Below are 19,386 nucleotides of genomic sequence, written 5' to 3' on the forward strand. Positions count from 1 at the left end.
TAACCTACACAATAATCAAATGAAGAATGGCATTTTGAAGTACAAAAGGAAGGGAATAAAGTGGGTTAATAATAATTCTCTGTGCAAATTTAAACCACGAGGCATTCTGGAGTTCAATGTGAACTGCCAGAAGGCTTCCCTATCCATTAGTTTAAGTTCAATGTCGCCACCTCTGATGTTCCTGTGAATTTTTTTCGTTGCCATTAATTCGTATAAACTTGGTTTCTCTGTTATGTTTTTGTATGAAATGTAATGAGGCACTGGAACGGTTTCTTATGAATAAATTGGAAATGTCATTTATATGTTCCAAGAAACGTATTTTTAACTTGCATGTAGTGCAACCTACGTATTTCAAACAACATGCTGTGCATTCTATAATGTAAATGCAATAAGTGGTGTTGCATTTGAGATAGTTTTTGATTTCATATGTTTTGGTATTGTCCGCATTAGTGAATTTTTTGCACACTTTAATGTATTTGCATGTGCAGCAAATATTTGAGCCGCAATGATATAAACCAGTGGTGCGTAACCAAGTGGATGTAACATTCGGATACGACAAAATGAGACTAGGTGACAATAGGTTGCCTAGTATGGGTGCTCTTTTGGCTACCAAACGGCAACCTGTTCTGAGAATCTCAGACACCCAAGGGTCATCTTTTAAAAGATATAAAAAAATTTGCACAATATTTTTAATTTGTTTGAATTGAGGTGTGTATGTGATGCTCAGGACTGGAGTCATAGTGAAATTATCAGAAGCATTTCGTGTGTTGATATCTTTCCTGATAAGTAATTAATTTCGATCTTTTTTGGAAACTTTATGAAATGCACTCTGTAGATGTTTTTGTTTATAACCTTGTGATCGTAGTCTATTTCTTAATTGTATTGATTCATTTTCGAACTCTTGGGAGTTAGAACAATTGCGGTTAATTCTCCTACAGGTATTTCTTTTATAGTGTGATTTGGATGGTTGGAATCCGCACTCAATATAGTGTTTCCTGAGAGGGGCTTGCGATAAGTGGAAGTAAAAACGGGTTTACCGACATACCCCCCCCCCCCCCCCAAACTCAGATCAAAGAATGCCGCACTGTCAGAATGGAAGAATGGAGCCCAGATGTAAATCTGAGGTTGAATGGATTGGAGTTGAGATAGTCAACAAAAAGTGGCATGGGAGAGACGTCCCCCCTCCAAATGAGGAGGAGGTCGTCTATGTACCTCCCGTACCACTTTATGTGACTAGAGTACGGATTAGAGGCCGTGTGAATGTACAACTCTTCCCAGTGCGACATTGTTAGATTTGCGAGAGAGGGGGAATGCCGGGCCCCCATTGAAACTCCACTGATCTGTAAAAAAAAAATGTTGTCAAAAGTGAAGAAGTTATGGGTTATCAAAAACCATGTAACTTTCAGAATGAAATTAATCAAAGTTAGATCATATTAACTACTTGTGAGTCTTAGGGAGTGCATGCATGATAGGTGTTTTGGGATATTCCACAAATAAGTATTCTGCTTCCCTTTGTTTCAAAATGCCAGAAATTACTCCTTCTGTAAGTAAATTTAGCAGGTCCTGTTGAAAAGTTTTGGTGGGGTCATGAGTTAAGCATTGATACGTATGAGTATCCACAAGTAAATTTGTTATGGATGAAATATAACCTAATTTGTTCATGACTGTGACTAAACCCCCTTTGTCCGACATTTTGATAGTGATATCATCATATGATTGTAAATCTTTCAGAGCCTTGTGCTCATTGAAATTAAGATTATGTTTGTGACAGGGTTGGGAATCTAGTTTATATTTGAGTTCCACCAAATCTTTTTCAACCTGATACTGAAATGTATCCATACCATCTGTCCTCGATTGTATGGGATAGAAGTATGTTTTTTTTTAAGGAAAAACAGGTGTGGCGAGAAACCAAAGGAGAAGATTCATCTGTTTCCGTTAGTTCCTGCAATGCAACAAGTGCCTGTTGCTCCTGGAAATCCATGCCTCTATGCTCATTTAGAGCTTCTGCTGTGACATGCATAGGATTTGATTCAGAATAAAAAAAGTGACGTTTTACAGTAAGAGTGCATACAAATCTATTTATGTCACATAAGGTGCTATACACATCCATAATATTGGTAGGAGAAAAATGTAAACCACGTTCTAGGACTGAAATGTGATGTTCTGATAGGGTCCTGTTTGATAAATTTAAAACCCCCACTAATTGTGTGTCTAAAGTGTCCATATTAACAGTCCCAGAATGTGGAAAACGCCTGACATGTTTTTTTGCCTCCTCTTCTCATTTTCTTTTTGGTTTCACTTTGGTTTCTTGGCTTTCCGAAAATTAGAAATTCTTCCTTCAGGGTGTGAAGAGGGGTTCTCTGACTCATTCATAGACTTGGTTGAGTGCATAATCATTAGTGTCCCGTTGGAACTTTATTTTTTTAACTTGCATAATGTACTCTTCCAATTTGTTGATGTTATCATTGGTCTTTTGCATCAATTCATCGTAGTTACTTAGATCCTTATATTTCAGGGCATCTTGTTGCAACTTCATAATCGCTGGTTCCAATTCCTGTAGTTTGATGGTTTCATATTTTAATATGATATCCATTAGTTTCAAGGAACATGTAGTTAAGGCCTCGTTCCATTCATTGATCATTTCTTGGCTATACACAGTCGTAGGTATTTTTTTGACTTACCATCCTACTAGAATGACTACTAAGACATAGGGGTTCAGTGTGGAATTGCACCTTACACTTGCAGTGGAGCATCCTTGATTCTAGAGGAAAGTCCTTTTTTAAAGGTAGCAGACAAGGCATCATCGATCCAAGCAAGTTCAGAGGCAAGTGTGCGGAACTGAACCACGTTCCCTTGGCAGAGGTTCAGAAGATCCATCTTGGCAGAGGAGTCTCGCGCGGGTTCTTCAAATGCATTGCGTGTGAAGAAGAAGCAAAAAGGTTAGGGCGCTCTCTCGTGGATGATGGGGGCGGGATGAACTTGTCGAGAACCACTACACTCTGGGTGGTGTGATGTCCCGCCGAGGTTATCAACGGGGACAGCACCTCACCCGGCGAGTGTAACATGGAGAATATTACCGGCAGTTGTGCTGCTCGAGATCCCCTGTCCGTGACCGCGGGGGTGTACGGAAATATTATGACCAGGAAGAGGAGAGTGGAAAATGGGGATACTGGACGAGCGCTACTGCTGAAATAAAAAGGATGCGGAACGCCAATAAAGCACAGGACAGTTTATTGTGGTTTAGAACAAACGGACAACGCGTTTCGGCACCAGCATGTGCCTTCTTCAGGACGCCACAATTATTTATTTTATGGACCTGAAGAAGGCACATGCTGGTGCCGAAACGCGTTGACCGTTTGTTCTAAACCCCAATAAACTGTCCTGTGCTTTATTGGCATTCCGCATCCTTTTTATTTCAGCAGTAGCGCTCGTAGGCACCCCAGCGGGATCCATGGCCAGATCTTACTGTAACGGGTCACGGCAGGTGGTGGATCCTCCGGGCCTGTGTGGATGATGACGTGAACCGTGCCAGGGAGCGGAGTCTAAGCTGCTGCTGGTTTTCACCAGAGCCCGACGCAAAGCGGGATGGTCTTGCTGCGGCAGGCGGCACCCAGGTGCAACTTGTTTACGTGCCTCTTTTGTCCAGTGTTTTCCTTTCTTTTTTTTGTTTGTTTCCCAACTATTAGCGAGTTTTTGCACCTCTTACAGTTTGGTGACATATGCTATTTGCTTGTGGTGGCCTTAGGGGCCCTACATTACTTTAAGGGATGGGCAAGACTATATTTTGCTTATGGACTTTCTCCTGCTTTATCTTACTTCTGATTTGGGTGATGCTATATTTTGCAAGGGAGCCATGTTTTTTCTGCCCCATATACAAATTACCTGATAATTGTGTGTGTTACCCTTCCTTTTTATATCTTGCTTACTTTGGTTGGTATACTTTCATGTGATGTTGACATTTTCGAAAATGCTTTCAATAAATAAACAGTTTAAACTTTTTTTTTTTTAAATAGTATCCACACAGCTAGGGTTCACGTAGGATCTGACGTGTTTCAGTCATTTGGGCTATAGTCATAGACCTAGTTTCCATATTCCACCAGCGTACTTAAAAAAGCTAGTTTCTGTCACATGACATAAACGTAATTTACAGCTTAATACAAAAAGACGCACTATAAACATTGTTATACATCTCAGGTATGAATTAAAGTCATTTATGGATAGTAGATAAATAAACTACTTCTAGTTTAATGGTCAAACAGTGAAGCTTTATTGAAAGATTAGTCAAATCCAGACAAAGGGATCAGTAATATTGCAAAGAAAAATGTCAAAAATGAACAGGCCTGCGGGACCAACATAAAACAACAAAGGTACATACACATATGTTATCAAATAAGATCACTGCAACAGCTATAGAGAAAAGATATATAGCAGCAAGCGGTGGCGGGCCAGTCCCAGGGTAATCGCTAGAAGCGGCATTCAGTCATCCCCCTCAATAAAGACTCAAGCAATGGCGGGTATTAGAGCAATATGTAGAGGATAGCCATGGTTCCCAAAGAGTATTAAACCTCTCCACCGTGCCATCCCTTATAACTGTCAGTTTCTCATTAAGCAAAATGACATTCACCCTATCGCTTACTCTAACCAAATCTAGATTGGGTTGCTTCCATTGTGAAGCTAAATAAATTCGAGCAGCCATCATAATAAATTGTGCCATTCTGAATTGTCGATGAGGCATTCTGGGAGGCCGAAGACCCAACAAGCAAAAAGAGGGCGTTCGGGGCACACGGGCTCCCAGCAATGAGACTACGAGGTCCAATATCCTAGCCCAATAGCCCACCACGACTGGACAGGACCACCATACATGATACATGGACCCCAGCTGGCCACAGCCCCGGAAACATAGTGGAGAAACGTCAGGGCAAAAGGCATGGAGGCGAGCCGGGACCATATAAGTATGATCCAATACCTTTAATGCAGTTTCTGTCAACGGAATCTGCCATCTACCCTTACTCAAAGTCTCACAACACTCATTCCACTGGGCCCGTGTTAATGACACATTCAAGTCCGCCTCCCATGCCACCATGAAGGGGAGCTTACTATCTGCTTTGGGAGCATTAAGATGGGCATATAACAGTGAGAGTAGTCCTATTGCAAGTGGTCTATAGATAGTAAACGCTTCAAAGAATGTCGGTTGTGGGACCTGGGACATGGCTACCTGCATCCGTATGAAGGAGAAAACCTGACGTGCCCTATACAATTCAGTAGAGGGAAGGTCAAACTTAACCGTCAAAGAGGAGAGGGTATAGAAAGAGCGATTGTCTATAAAGTCATGTATTCTGGTAAGTTTCTTGTCAATCCACCATTGAAAGGCCTGTCTAGCGAGTCCAGGAGGAAAACGAGGGTTAGAAAGTATAGGGGTCATAGGGGTATAGGAAGATTGAAGTTTGAACTTAAAGCGGACCTGACGCCAGAGTGCTAAAGAATACAGAACCATTTGGGCCGAGCTGGGAACCTTACCAGCAATAGGCCCTATACTCCACATTAGGGCTTCATATGAATGTGGTTTTAACAAAGCAATCTCCAACCTAGTCCCCCGGGGGGCTCCAGTCCTGGCATTGATTAACGCTAACTGTGCTAATCTTGCAGAATAATAATACTTGAGAAAGTGTGGTACTGAGAGGCCACCCACCCTTTTATGATGATGCATGAGCGCCCGAGATATACGGGGCCGTTTACCCGACCAGATATAAGTAAACATGTCTCTTTGTAGTGCTTCCAATTCCCTACGTACGATTGGGATGGGGAGTGTACGGAATAGATATAAAAGTTTTGGTAAAACAACCATTTTAATAACGTTCACTCTGCCCAGCCAAGATATGTAGGGGAATGCCCAGCGACTCAAATCTGACCTAATGGATTGGTATACCCAGGGGTAATTTGCTCTATACAAAGTGCGCAGGGATGAAGTCAGGGTTATACCAAGATAAGACAATCCATCCGTGGAATCACGAAAATGAAAAGTTTGGGATATGGACTGTCGAACCGAGGGAGGAACCCCACAATACATAATTTCAGATTTTGTAATGTTAACACATAGGCCCGACTGGGCGGCAAAACCGTTCAGCACCTTAAAGAGGTTGGGGAGCGAGACTAGGGGGTTTGTGAGCATTAACAGGAGATCATCTGCGAACAAATTTACTTTGTAGACCGAGGTACCTACAGCCATGCCAGTTATGTCGGGGTGGTCTCTAATCAACTGGGCCAGTGGCTCCATCACTAAAGCAAAGAGGGCCGGCGACAGCGGGCAACCCTGACGGATCCCTCGGCCTACCAGAATCGGGTGCGGGGCTGTAGTAGGTAATTTTAGGAAGGCACTCGGGGTCGAGTATAAGCTGGATAAAATATTAATGAACGGACCTGCAAAACCAAATTTAGAGAGCGTGGCAAAAAGATATTCCCATGAGACGCAATCGAATGCCTTCTCAATGTCCAGGGCCAGGACCACCATAGGCGTCGAAGTGGATTCAGCCAGGTGTACCTGGTCCAGGACTTTCCTGATGTTATCAGGGGCCTGCCTGCCGGGCACAAAACCCACCTGGTCCTGATGAACCAGGCTTGGGAGGTGGGGGTTGAGTCAAGTCACCAAAATGGACACCAAAAGTTTGGCGTCCATGTTGAGGAGCGATATAGGTCGGTAATACCACGCTTAAAAGGTCTTTATTAGGTTTGGGAAGAACGGTCACCATTGCGTCTAGAAATTCCCGTGGGACACCCGGGCCAGAGCGGAGACTTACTTCTAGTTTAACACCTCAAAAGAGGTACAATTAAGAAATAAAATGCATACAATGTAAGTATAAAAGCAACAAAGATGTGGCCTCAAATGGCAGGAGGTGCTCAACCCCTAATGCAGTTGTGCATATATATTGGGGGAGCAGATCCTACACTTGCGGTCCGTTGCTAAGGGCGATCCCCAGCATAAAATGCATACAGTGGAGGATTCCTGCAGCAGACCACAAGTACCACAATGGCATCCTACACCAGATAAAAAGGTGTGGATGTATAACACTTAGAACAATACAATACAGGAATTTAGGTGCACTACTGTGGTAGGTGTAAACAATGACATTGGCTAACCCTCAAAACTGATGTTAAAATTGAGACATTAGCCAGTATACCCTTATATGAAGGACATACCTGAGCCTACACACCAACGCCAATGTTTCTCAAGTGGCATGGGACCTAACACTAACCTACCTGTGCGTGATAAGCAAAACCAGGGACCATCATCTTCTGACCCCTATAACTTTTTTATTTATGAGGCGGTATGAGGGCTCATTCTTTTGCGCCGTGATCTGAAGTTTTTAGTGCGCCGTGATCTGAAGTTTTTTCATGATATAAAAAGTGACCAAAAATACACTATTTTGGACTTTGGAATTTTTTTGCGTGTACGCCATTGACCGTGCGATTTAATTAATTATATATTTTTATAATTTGGACATTTCCGCACACGGCGATACCATGTATGTTTATTTTTATTTACACAGTTTTTTTTTTTATGGGAAAAGGGGGGTGATTGAAACTTTTAATAGGGGAGGTGTTAAATCATCTTTATTCACTTTTTTTTTCACTTTTTTTTTTGCAGTGTTATAGCTCCCATAGGGACCTATAACACTGCACACATTGATCTTTTACATTGATCAGTGGTTTCTCATATGAAACCACTGATCGATGATTCTGCCGCTTGACTGCTCATGCCTGGCTCTCAGGCACTGAGCAGTCATTCGGCAATCGGACAGCGAGGAGGCAGGTAGGGATCCTCCGACTGTCTTGTAAGCTGTTTGGGATGCCGCAATTTCGCCGCGGCTATCCCGAATAGCTCCCTGAGCTAACCGGCATGCTTTCACTTTCGACGCGGCGTTCAACTTTGAACGCCGTGTCCAAAGGGTTAATAGCGCGCGGCACCACGATCAATGGTGCGCGCTATTAGCCACGGGTCCTGGCCGTTGTTAGAGTCTGGGCCCGACCCGTTATGATGCGGGGCCACGCCGTGGCCCCACGTTATAGGTCGGGAGCGGAATCATGACGTTCCAGTACGTCATGTGTCCTTAAGAGGTTAAAGGGGTATTCCAGGAAAAAACTTTTTTTTTTATATATCAACTGGCTCCAGAAAGTTAAACAGATTTGTAAATTACTTCTATTAAAAAATCGTAATCCTTTCAGTACTTATGAGCTTCTGAAATTAAGGTTGTTCTTTTCTGTCTAAGTGCTCCCTGATGACACGTGTCTCGGGAAACACCCAGTTTAGAAGAGGTTTGCTATGAGGATTTGCTTCTAAACTGGGCAGTTCCCGAGACGTGTGTCATCAAAGAGCCCTTAGACAGAAAAGAACAACCTTAACTTCAGAAGCTCATAAGTACTGAAAGGATTAAGATTTTTTAATAGAAGTAATTAACAAATCTGTTTAACTTTCTGGAGCCAGTTGATATATAAAAAAAAGTTTTTTCCTGGATAACCCCTTTAACCCCTTAAGGACGCAGGACGTAAATGTACGTCCTGGTGCGGTGGTACTTAACGCACCAGGACGTACATTTACGTCCTAAGCATAACCGCGGGCATCGGAGCGATGCCCGTGTCATGCGCGGCTGATCCCGGCTGCTGAACGCAGCCAGGGACCCGCCGGCAATGGCCGACGCCCGCGATCTCGCGGGCGTCCGCCATTAAACCCTCAGGTGCCGGGATCAATACAGATCCCGGCATCTGCGGCAGTGCGCAATTTGAATGAATGATCGGATCGCCCGCAGCGCTGCTGCCTCCGTGCCTCTCCTTCCTCCGTTTGTCTCCCGGCGTCTCCTGCTCTGGTCTGTGATCGAGCAGACCAGAGCAGAAGATGACCGAAAACACTGATCTGTTCTATGTCCTATACATAGAACAGATCAGTATTAGCAATCATGGTATTGCTATGAATAGTCCCCTATGGGGACTATTCAAGTGTAAAAAAAAATGTAAAAAAATGTAAAAGTAAAAGCAAAAAAAAAGTGAAAAATCCCCTCCCCCAATAAAAAAGTAAAACCTCTGTTTTTTCCTATTTTACCCCCAAAAAGCGTAATTTTTTTTTTATAGACATATTTGGTATCGCCGCGTGCGTAAATGTCCGAACTATTAAAATAAAATGTTAATGATCCCGTACGGTTAACGGCGTGAACGAAAAAAAAAAAGTCCCAAATTCCTACTTTTTTAATACATTTTATAAAAAAAAAATTATAAAAAATGTATTAAAAGTTTTTTATATGCAAATGTGGTATAAAAAAAAAGTACAGATCATGGCGCAAAAAATGAGCCCCCATACCGCCGCTTATACGGAAAAATAAAAAAGTTAGGGGTCATCAAAATAAAGGGATTATAAACGTACTAATTTGGTTAAAAAGTTTGTGATTTTTTTTAAGCGCAACAATAATATAAATGTATATAATAATGGGTATCATTTTAATTGTATTGACCCTCAGAATAAAGAACACACGTCATTTTTACCATAAATTGTACGGCGTGAAAACGAAACCTTCCAAAATTAGCAAAATTGCGTTTTTCGTTTTAATTTCCCCACAAAAATAGTGTTTTTTGGTTGCGCCATACATTTTATGATATAATGAGTTATGTCATTACAAAGGACAACTGGTCGCGCAAAAAACAAGCCCTCATACTAGTCTGTGGATGAAAATATAAAAGAGTTATGATTTTTAGAAGGCGAGGAGGAAAAAATGAAAACGTAAAAATTTAATTGTCTGAGTCCTTAAGGCCAAAATGGGCTGAGTCCTTAAGGGGTTAAGTCTGGCTCACAGACTGCTCCCTGGTTACCTCCATTTTGCCTAGGCACACATACAATGGGAGGTGGGAGAAAGGCTATAAACCCCACCCTAGTTGGCTGATATGTTGCCGGCCTCACAGGTGCAATTTAATGCTACCTATAGTGATGATACAGGCGCATTAGTATAAATTTTTACAACAAAAACAACAAAGACTAGCCACACTGGAGGTAACCCGGGAGCAGTCTGTGAGCCGGACTTAAAGGGGTACTATGGTGCTTACACGTCTTATCCCCTATCCAAAGGATAGGGGGTAAGATGCCTGATCGCGGGAGTCCCGAAGCTTGGGACGCCCCTGATCATACACGTGGCACCCCGTTTTTAATCAGTCCCCGGAGCGTGTTCGCTCCGGGTCTGATTACGGTCGACCGCAGGGCCGGCGGCGTGTGACGTGACGCCCCCGTATGACATCACGCTCCGCCCCTAAATGTAAGCCTACGGGAGGGGGCATGATAGCTATATTCACCTTTTCTGAATTCTATTAGGTATTTAGGTTTTATGTGAATAAATAGTAATAATATCTCTGCAGAGGCCTGGCTGCTCCAAGTAATGCTTCTCTCCACAAATACTGGCATCTCTGTCTCCCATCTGTCAAGACTTGCATGAATGTGTTGCTCCCTCTGATGTGTGTTGTGTGGGACAAAAAACAAAAGACACAGCATATACTAGAACAGCGCTGTCAGTTAACGCTGCATTGCCGAATCTCAGTGTCAGCAGGGAAGTATTTTTCTGAAATCAGCTGGTAAATATGTATTATGCATGTACTGTACATTATCATTTTTCACAGTAGAAAACAGATGAAGGTGGACAGCTCAATAACAAACAAAGTTTGGTTTATTATTCTAGGAACTGTCTAATTTTGTTGTCGGTTACCTTGCTTTGTTCTGCAATGGTGTGAGAATTATAATGGAATTATTTTCACAGTTTGAACATTTTTACAGTAAGAATACAGTCACCAAAGTCTGATATTCAGGAAAAAAGGATTTGTAAGTAGCAAAATAATGAGAAAAAAAATCCCTCTAAATATTTCCTGCACTCACTCCCGTGTTATATATAATATTCTTAGCTGAACATACTTCATACCTGGTCAGTCTTTGCTGCTTATGTCAGACATCACCGATCAGGCCAATATCTGGCATTATACTTTTAGACGTTACGTTAAAATGTTTAAAGTTGATTGTGGTGTCTAAAAGCAATAAATATCGGTAAGCTAAGGGAGCTGATCGAGACCACAGTAGCTAAATGGTCCTGATCAGTTGAGAAGATGGGCAGACATCTTTTACCAGGCTTCCTCAGGTCTGCTTATCACCCCATATATGCAGGCAGACTCTAAAAGTGGAGCGCCCATTACACTGATGGCCCAGCATTATTCAGTGTTTGCAATCAAAAGATTGCAGTTTATAATTTCCTACAGGGACAAAAAAAAGTGAAAAAATGTTTAAAAATTTTCATTAATGTTAATAAGCCTCTCCCTCAATAAAAGTTTATAAAGTTTTTTCAGTTTTGTGACGGAACTTCAAAATATGAACTTAGCCTTAGTATTAAAAGTTAGTTTGATTGGGATTTACTTAGATTCCGCAGGGGATTTACTTAGAGTCCACAGGACTCTTCAGTATTGTCCATTTATTGTCGTGTTTTTCACTACCTGCTTGCTAGTCCTCCTGAAGGAAAGTCTGTGAGGCTCATGTAGTCCCTTCAATGTGCTCCCTACTCCAAAATATTAAGGCAGATCTGCACAAAAGTGTTTTTTTGTTAGCAATAGTCTTGGACTACTTAGGGAAACAGTTTGACATAGACTCCCTTCACATATATTTGTCCTTTCGGCAGCATTTTCCTCCATCACTGTAGAAAAGCATTGGAGGGAAACTGATTGTAAAACTGATCCCATTCATTTGAATAAGACAGTTCACATTGGACACCGGATGGTTGGACACATCAGATTATGGGCAGGGAAACACTTCTTGCTGCGTCCCCTCGTCTGGCCTGCACAGTTAAAATTTAGGCTGGGTTCATTGGTTCAATGGATATGTGTGAAACCAGCTTTAGGGTACATTCCCACACGGCGTATTTGCTGCGTATTTGCTGCTGCGTATTTTATTTTCTCTGTTGAAGTCAATGGGTAGGAAAATACGCAGCACCAAATACGCAGCAAATACGCAGCAAAATACGCCGTGTGGGAACGTACCCTTATAGTCATGTAAAAAGTCATGTAGAAGAGAGCTATTTGCACAGAATTCACAGAAGGGAATCGAATTGTAAACAGCTCCATCTAGTGTCATAGATATATCATATTTACTACATGACAAAAAGTGCAGTGACACGCTTTACAGTTAGAACTTTACAGTAAGCCTTTCCAGCATCCATGAAAACCTGACGTGCCAGTCAGACTGCTAGATGGTAAATTATGAGATGGTCAAGAACATGATTCAATCTAGTCCATGAAGTTCCCACACACAGTCACACAGATCACACAGATCAGATACATTGCAGATTTTATACAGAGGATTTGCATGCAAACTACCTGTGCAGAAATTGGCCTGTGGTGTGGCTTTGAAATCCACAATAGGGGAGATTTATCATTACATTTTGAGCTTACTTTGATTACCCAGAGCGCACAAAATGTTACATGTGCACCTTAGAAAATTTTTGCGACTTTTGCTGGTACGAATAAAGTAGCAAACAGCTTTACACAGGCAACTTTCAGTTTTCACTTTGCAGTGGTTGCGAATTTATGAATTGTTACACGTGGGCATAACAAATCTTGCAAACCCCTCCAAAATGTCGCAAGTTAAAGCCAGGTCAGACCTGGCTTAGAAGGGCGTGGCCTGAATGCCAGAAAGAGCAGATGCGTCCCGTAAGAGCTCCTGCTACCCCTGCCTGTTTAACCCTGGTATACTTACCCTGAATGGCCGGTCTTCCTCGGGCTGGTGTCTACAGGGTGGTGGGAACCTTCGGTACAGTCTCTGGTCCGGTCTGGGCGGCTGTTGAAGGAGCGGGGAGAGTCCGGCTTCTGCGGCCTGTGAAGTCCTGATCCCGATCGGAGCAGTGCTGTGGAGAAGTCCTGCTTGTCCAGGGCTGCTGCGGTGAGTGGGTTGGTGCGGTCCTTCCTGGCCTTACTGGATACTGGGTCTTCGGCCATTCCCAGGCATGGGCACCATCTTAGTCCTTCATGGGCGGAGCCTCTGGGGGTTGCTGTGGTTACTCCTGAAGCGGCTGGCGACTGCTGTGGAGGTGATGTACTGCCTATGCTGACAACTCCTGCTGGTGGCTCCTATTGCCGGGACGGAGTGGCTGTGGACCCCTTCTGCTTCAAATAATATCTGCCTGTGGACCCTCTTTCTTGTCATCATTCTCAAGTTGCCTGCTGCTGCCCTGCCTACACCCAGCAGTGCTTCACTGAAGTTTTCCTTTGCATGTTTGGAGAGTGTTGTACTGTCAGCTGCCTTGCCATCTGTGAGTGCCTTGAGGGAGACCTCTGTGATTGCTGGGACCAATGGTGCCTTGCCCATTTGCTGAGGACTGCTATATATACCTTGTGTTCCTGGGATTATAACACTAGTGCCTTTCTACCTGCTCTCAGTGTACCCTGCTAGCCATAGGTGGCCCCCGTGGTAGTCACAGAAATAAGAAATCTAAACTGAATGCTGAGGCCTCTTGGACAACCTCTGAGGATGGGTCTTCCCGTTCCTGTGGCCCTTCTCACCGGGATCCTGGTGCTCAGACCCCACTTGCTACTAAAGTATCTGTGCAGGTGTGGTGTCCCAGTACCGTATTGCATACCGTACCTAGTGTAGAGGTACCCAAAGTCAGAGTAACTACATTCAGGTAGGGTTCCACAGGTGGGACAGCCCCTAGTCACCTCTCCTCAAGTCTAATTCTCTAATGATAATACATGTATATATATATTTTTAATAATTATATATTTTATTATAATGTATAGTGCTTACCTTGTTTAGCGTCGCAGGACCTTCGGTCATGTGACCATACTAATAATCTCTATGGTATGTTGGAGGACCTTTGGAGGTCCTTGGGTCATGTGTTACCCAAAAGTCTTTGTAATGGTGATTGACATCAGTATGGCCCAATTAGCACTAGTCCAGCCCCTGCCCATATAAGGGAGCTGCGTCCAATTATTGCTCTCTTGGTTTGCTGCTCTCATGGATGCCAGACTAACAGGACGGTTCTGCGCAACTTTTTAAAGACACGCTAGGCCTTGAAAACCTACCGGCCTCAGCTGAACCAAAACCCTGAGTTCAAATCTAAATCCCCACTAATGCTAGCGTGACTACTGGACCACAACTAAACCCCTAAATACAGTGGAACAACGCACAATACTAAAAGACTCTAAATGCTAAAGTCCCAACCTTTGTCAATCTCCAAGGAAAGCAGTTGTTATGCTTAGAGACTGTTCTGTTATTGAAGCTTGCAGAAATTCTTCAGTAAAAGTTAATCCTGTTTCAGAAAACTCTCTGGTTGTGGACAATCTATTATTCTCTACCTCCCTATCACTCTTGGGAAGGGTGGTGGTAGGACAAGCGTTACTGAGGAGCCCTCACCCTGGCGTCACGAATAGCAAGGGTTAACAAGCACCCTTTAATTACCGCACAGCTACACTCCCCATACCCTACATCCCCCAGGCTATCACATAGCTTTTGGCATACCATGAACAGGATACGGGTGTGTGCCTCCAGCTGTTGCCACCAAGTAAAGTGTACTCCCCCTAGGCAAAAGACTTTATTGATGTATTGTAAATATCCTGCTAAACTAAGGGACTGTGTTGCTGGTGCAGTGTGCAGAAAGTGCGCACGAAAAGTAAGGGGGAGGCGAAAAAAAAATTTGCAACGCAAGAGGTTAAGGGCACAGCTAGTTCTTCCCGCACGCGTGATCCTGAAACTCCGCCCACCGAGGTCTCTGGAGCCGCGGCGGCCATTTTGGCAGAGCCTCGGACAGAAAACCTGCAGACAAGCCTAGCTGGTGCGAAAAGGAAACGCAGAGCGGGGCTGAAGATCAAAACTTTAAAGCGCCAGTACAGTGTAAAACCCTGAAGCGCCAGATGGCTAAGCTGAAGTCTTGGCTGAATTCTATTCAACTCCTGATCGTCGCACTCAAGTTCCAGCTCAGCGCACTCAATTTCCAGATCAGCGCTCTCAAGTTCGAGATCTACGCACTCAAGTTCCAGATCAAAGAACAGTTACATCTCTTAAAGGGACCGACGTTCCCGAGCTTCATTTAAAGGGAAAATTCCGGTTGCCAACATGTCGGATCCAGCAGTAGCAATACTGCTTCCAGGACCTGCTCCACCACCGGATCCTGCTCCGGTACCTGCCCCAGCGTCACCTGCACCCCCTAGTCAGCAAGATGGTGGTGCTCCAGTGGTTTCCTCAGCGGAACCCACACAGCCGGCAGGACAGGGCCAACCTGATTCATCTGCAGCTGCTGCATTGACCTCTTGGACACCTGCTGCTGCACCTGTTTTTCTGGGGAACCCTGTTCTCCCACATTATAGTGGTGATCCGTTTACATTGAGGGACTTCAAGGAGAAGATAGCCAGCCTCTTCGCTTTTAATGCTTTCTCCCCTCATCTACAGGTGCAGTTACTTACTGGACAGCTGCAGGGACCTGCATTAGAGGAGGTAGGCACATGGCCATCGGACAACAAGGCTAAAGTGGAGAAAATCTTTGAGGGGCTCTATCAAGTGTTCGAGTCTCACTTCCCCTCCGAGGTACGTCTAAGACTGTATGAGCGACGTCAGAAACCAGGTGAGACTCTTCGGGCCTATGATGTAGCCCTGCAGAACGCATTAGAAGCGGTACAAAAGCTAGATGGCATCACGCCCGATTAGGGTAACCGGGTGTTGATGGACAGGTTCATAGATGGGGCCCACAATAAGTGGGATAAGGCCCAACTCAGGATGCTGGCAGCTCAAAACCCCGATATGGCTTTCCCCGCCTTCAAACCTTAAGGACCAGGCCATTTTACACCTTAGGACCAGAGCGTTTTTTGCAATTCTGACCACTGTCACTTTAAACATTAATAACTCTGGAATGCTTTTACTTATCATTCTGATTCCGAGATTGTTTTTTCGTGACATATTCTACTTTAACATAGTGGTAAAATTTTGTGGTAACTTGCATCCTTTCTTGGTGAAAAATCCCAAAATTTGATGAAAATTTTTAACATTTAGCATTTTTCTAACTTTGAAGCTCTCTGCTTGTAAGGAAAGTGGATATTCAAAATAATTTTTTTTTTATTCACATTTCCAATATGTCTACTTTATGTTTGAATCATAAAATTGACGTGTTTTTACTTTTGGAAGACATCAGAGGGCTTCAAAGTTCAGCAGCAATTTTCCAATTTTTCACAAAATTTTCAAACTCACTATTTTTCAGGGACCAGTTCAGGTTTGAAGTGGATTTGAAGGGTCTTCATATTAGAAATACCCCACAAATGACCCCATTATAAAAACTGCACCCCTCAAAGTATTCAAAATGACGTGAAGTGAAGGAGAAAATTCACAATCTTCATTTTTTACACTCGCATGTTCTTGTAAACCCAATTTTTGAATTTTTCTAAGGGGTAAAAGGAGAAAATGTATACTTATATTTGTAGCCCAATTTCTCTCGAGTAAGGACATACCTCATATGTTGATGTAAATTGTTCGGCGGGCGCAGTAGAGGGCTCAAAAGCGAAGGAGCGACAAGGGGATTTTGGAGAGTACGTTTTTCAGAAATGGTTTTTGGGGGGCATGTTGCATTTAGGAAGCCCCTATGGTGCTAGAACAGCAAAAAAAAAAAAAACACATGGCATACCATTTTGGAAACTAGACCCCTTGGGGAACGTAACAAGGAATAAAGTGAGCCTAAAATGTGTGTTTCCCCCCAAATTTCACAAGGGTTAATAGCAGAAAATAACTGCTGTGTGGGCATGCTATCAGTTGTAGTTTTGCAAGATCTGGAGGTGCACAGTATAGAGATCACTGTGCAGTGGTCTCAAACTGTAGACCTCCAGCTGTTGCAAAAAACAGCTCTCTGGGCATGCTGGGAGTTGTAGTTTTGCAACATCTGGAGGGTTACAGTTTAGAGACCACTATAGTGGTCTCAGACTGCAGCCCTCCAGATGTTGCTAAGTAACTCACCGGCTTCCGTCGGATCCAGGGAGCTGCGTCGCCGTCCTCTTCTTCCGCCGATCGTCGCCCGCTGCCGCCGCTGATCGTCACTTGCTGCCGTCGCCGATGCGTAAGTGGATCTTCGGCGCCGGTCCCTGTCGGTTTCCCCGTCCTGCCTATTGTGGGTGGGCAGGACGGGGAAACCGAAAGTAAACCCCTCCGCCCCCGATCTGCTATTGGTGGTCGCGTCTAGACCACCAATAGCAGAGATAGGAGGGGTGGCACCTCTGCCATCTCACTCCTATTGCTTCAAGGGGATCGTGGGTGTCTAGGACATCCGCCATCCCCTTTATTTTCCGGGTCACCGGGTCACTATAGACCCGTATGACCCGGAATAGCCGCAAATCACAAGTGTGAATTCACTTGCAATTTGTGGCGATCGCCGACATGGGGGGGTCTGATGACCCCCCTGGGCATTTTCGCGGGGTGCCTGCTGATAGATATCAGCAGTATCCCCGGCCCGGTCCCCGCCCAGCGCGCGGCGGGGACCGAAATTCCCACGGGCATACGGGTACGCCCTTGGTCCTTAAGTACCAGGGAGCAAAGGCGTACCTGTACGCCCTTGGTCCTTAAGGGGTTAAGAGGTTGCCCATTAAAGTCATTGAGTCAGGGCCCAAAGCAGAAGAAGTTAGGCCTCCTTCTACTGAGTCACTGGGAGCCCCGGCCGTAACCACACCCCAGCCTGATGCAGTCTCGCCTCCCTCTAGTCCTTGGGCTAACGACTTACATTGATCAGTTGACTAAAGCTGTTAAAGAGATGGTGAGCAGGGCTAACTCCCCTTCATCCAAAGAGACTGCCCCTTGTCCTGCCAGGCCACCTAGTGCCCCCCTTGTGCGGCCCCCCTGGGACTCCACAACCTGTTTGTAGCCATTGTAAAAAGACTGGACACTGGAAGAGCCAATGTTGGACTTTAAACGGGCATCCCCTGGGGTCGAGGACCGCACCCCGGGAGTAACCGCTGAAGGTCCGGAATCTACCAGCACCAAAACAGGACTCTCAATGTATTTTGCCCCCTGCCCCTATGTACAAAACTGTACTAGAGGGGGTTAAATTGCAAGCCTTGATCGACACTGGGTCCCAGGTGTCCACCATTCCTCAAGGGGTGTTTTACAATGATTGGGGTCCTGAAATGTTGTCTGAGCCTAATGACGTAGACTTTTGGGTGATGGCGGGGAATGGGAAACCAGTACCCAAGCATGGCTACTGGGAGCCCACAGTGCAAGTAGGGAATCATGTTCTTAGGGGACAAGGTGTTATTGTTACTAGTGTTGTTGATGAACATGCAGCTGAGTTTATTCTGGGAATGAACATCATGAGACACTGTTTTGACGACATAGTTAACTCCTTGCATGCTTCTCTTCCCTACATGTCGCCCTCTGGCCGGAGATCCGCGCAACACCACCTCAGGACACTCCAAGCTGAACAAAAATTTGTCAATCCTCGCGGAGAGATCTGCCGGGTGAGAATCCAAGACATACGAGCCGTTACACTGCAGCCACAGACGGAGACTATTATCTGGTGCCGCGCCCGACCCGGGGTGAAGAACCAAGATTATCAGGCACTCTTGGAACCCAGGCAACTGGAGGACTACCCTTTGGTACGTGCAGCCAGAAGCCTTGTAACTGTGCAAAATGGGAGAGTTCCGGTTCGAGTGGTTAACCTCTCCCAAGCCGTCACCAGATTAACCAATTATATTCCTATTGCTCAGTTACACCATCTGGACCCCCGAGACGTGATGTCAAAGCCACAAGTTGTAAGACAATGGACTGCTCAGACTTCCCCGGGGGCCGACAAGGGCCCTGTGGACCCGTGGTGGACTCAGTTGCAAATAGGAGATGAGGATACTCCCCAGGACCAGAGTCCATTGGAACCATTCGATTTTGTGTGGACTACAGTAAGTTGAATGATGTAACCCACAAGGATGCCTACCCTCTTCCTAGGATAGAAGAGTCCCTCACTGCTCTGGGATCCGCAGCCTATTTTTCTACACTAGACCTGACTAGTGGGTACTGGTAAGTACCCATGGCCGAAGAGGATCGAGAAAAAACGGCATTTGTGACCCCGATGGGGCTCTTTTAGTATGCCCTTTGGACTTTGCAACGCACCGGACACCTTTCAACGGTTGATGGAGAGGTGCCTTGGGCACCTGAACTTCCAAAGGGTTCTTCTTTATCTGGATGACGTCATTGTCTACTCTCGGACATATCAAGAACACCTCGATCATCTCAGAGAAGTCTTCCAAGTTCTGATACAACATGGCCTGAAAGTCAAGCCCTCTAAGTGCCATCTGTTGAAGCCCAAAGTCCACTATCTGGGACATGCCGTCAGTGCCGAAGGCGTACAACCTAATCCTGATAAA

The 19,386-nt window shown here is 44.6% G+C and overlaps 1 protein-coding gene across 1 annotated transcript in view; it reads left to right on the top strand.

Moving 5' to 3' along the window:
* The first annotated feature begins 3,593 nt into the window (after positions 1-3,593).
* Positions 3,594-19,386, top strand: part of PAN2 (poly(A) specific ribonuclease subunit PAN2) — a 104,385-nt gene continuing 88,592 nt past the window's right edge. The window contains exon 1 of the mRNA XM_056562355.1: positions 3,594-3,614. The gene's annotated coding sequence lies outside the window, so the exon portion shown is untranslated. The remainder of the gene's footprint in view (positions 3,615-19,386) is intronic.

Source organism: Hyla sarda, chromosome 2, assembly GCF_029499605.1.
Source record: "Hyla sarda isolate aHylSar1 chromosome 2, aHylSar1.hap1, whole genome shotgun sequence".
NCBI lineage: Eukaryota > Metazoa > Chordata > Amphibia > Anura > Hylidae > Hyla > Hyla sarda.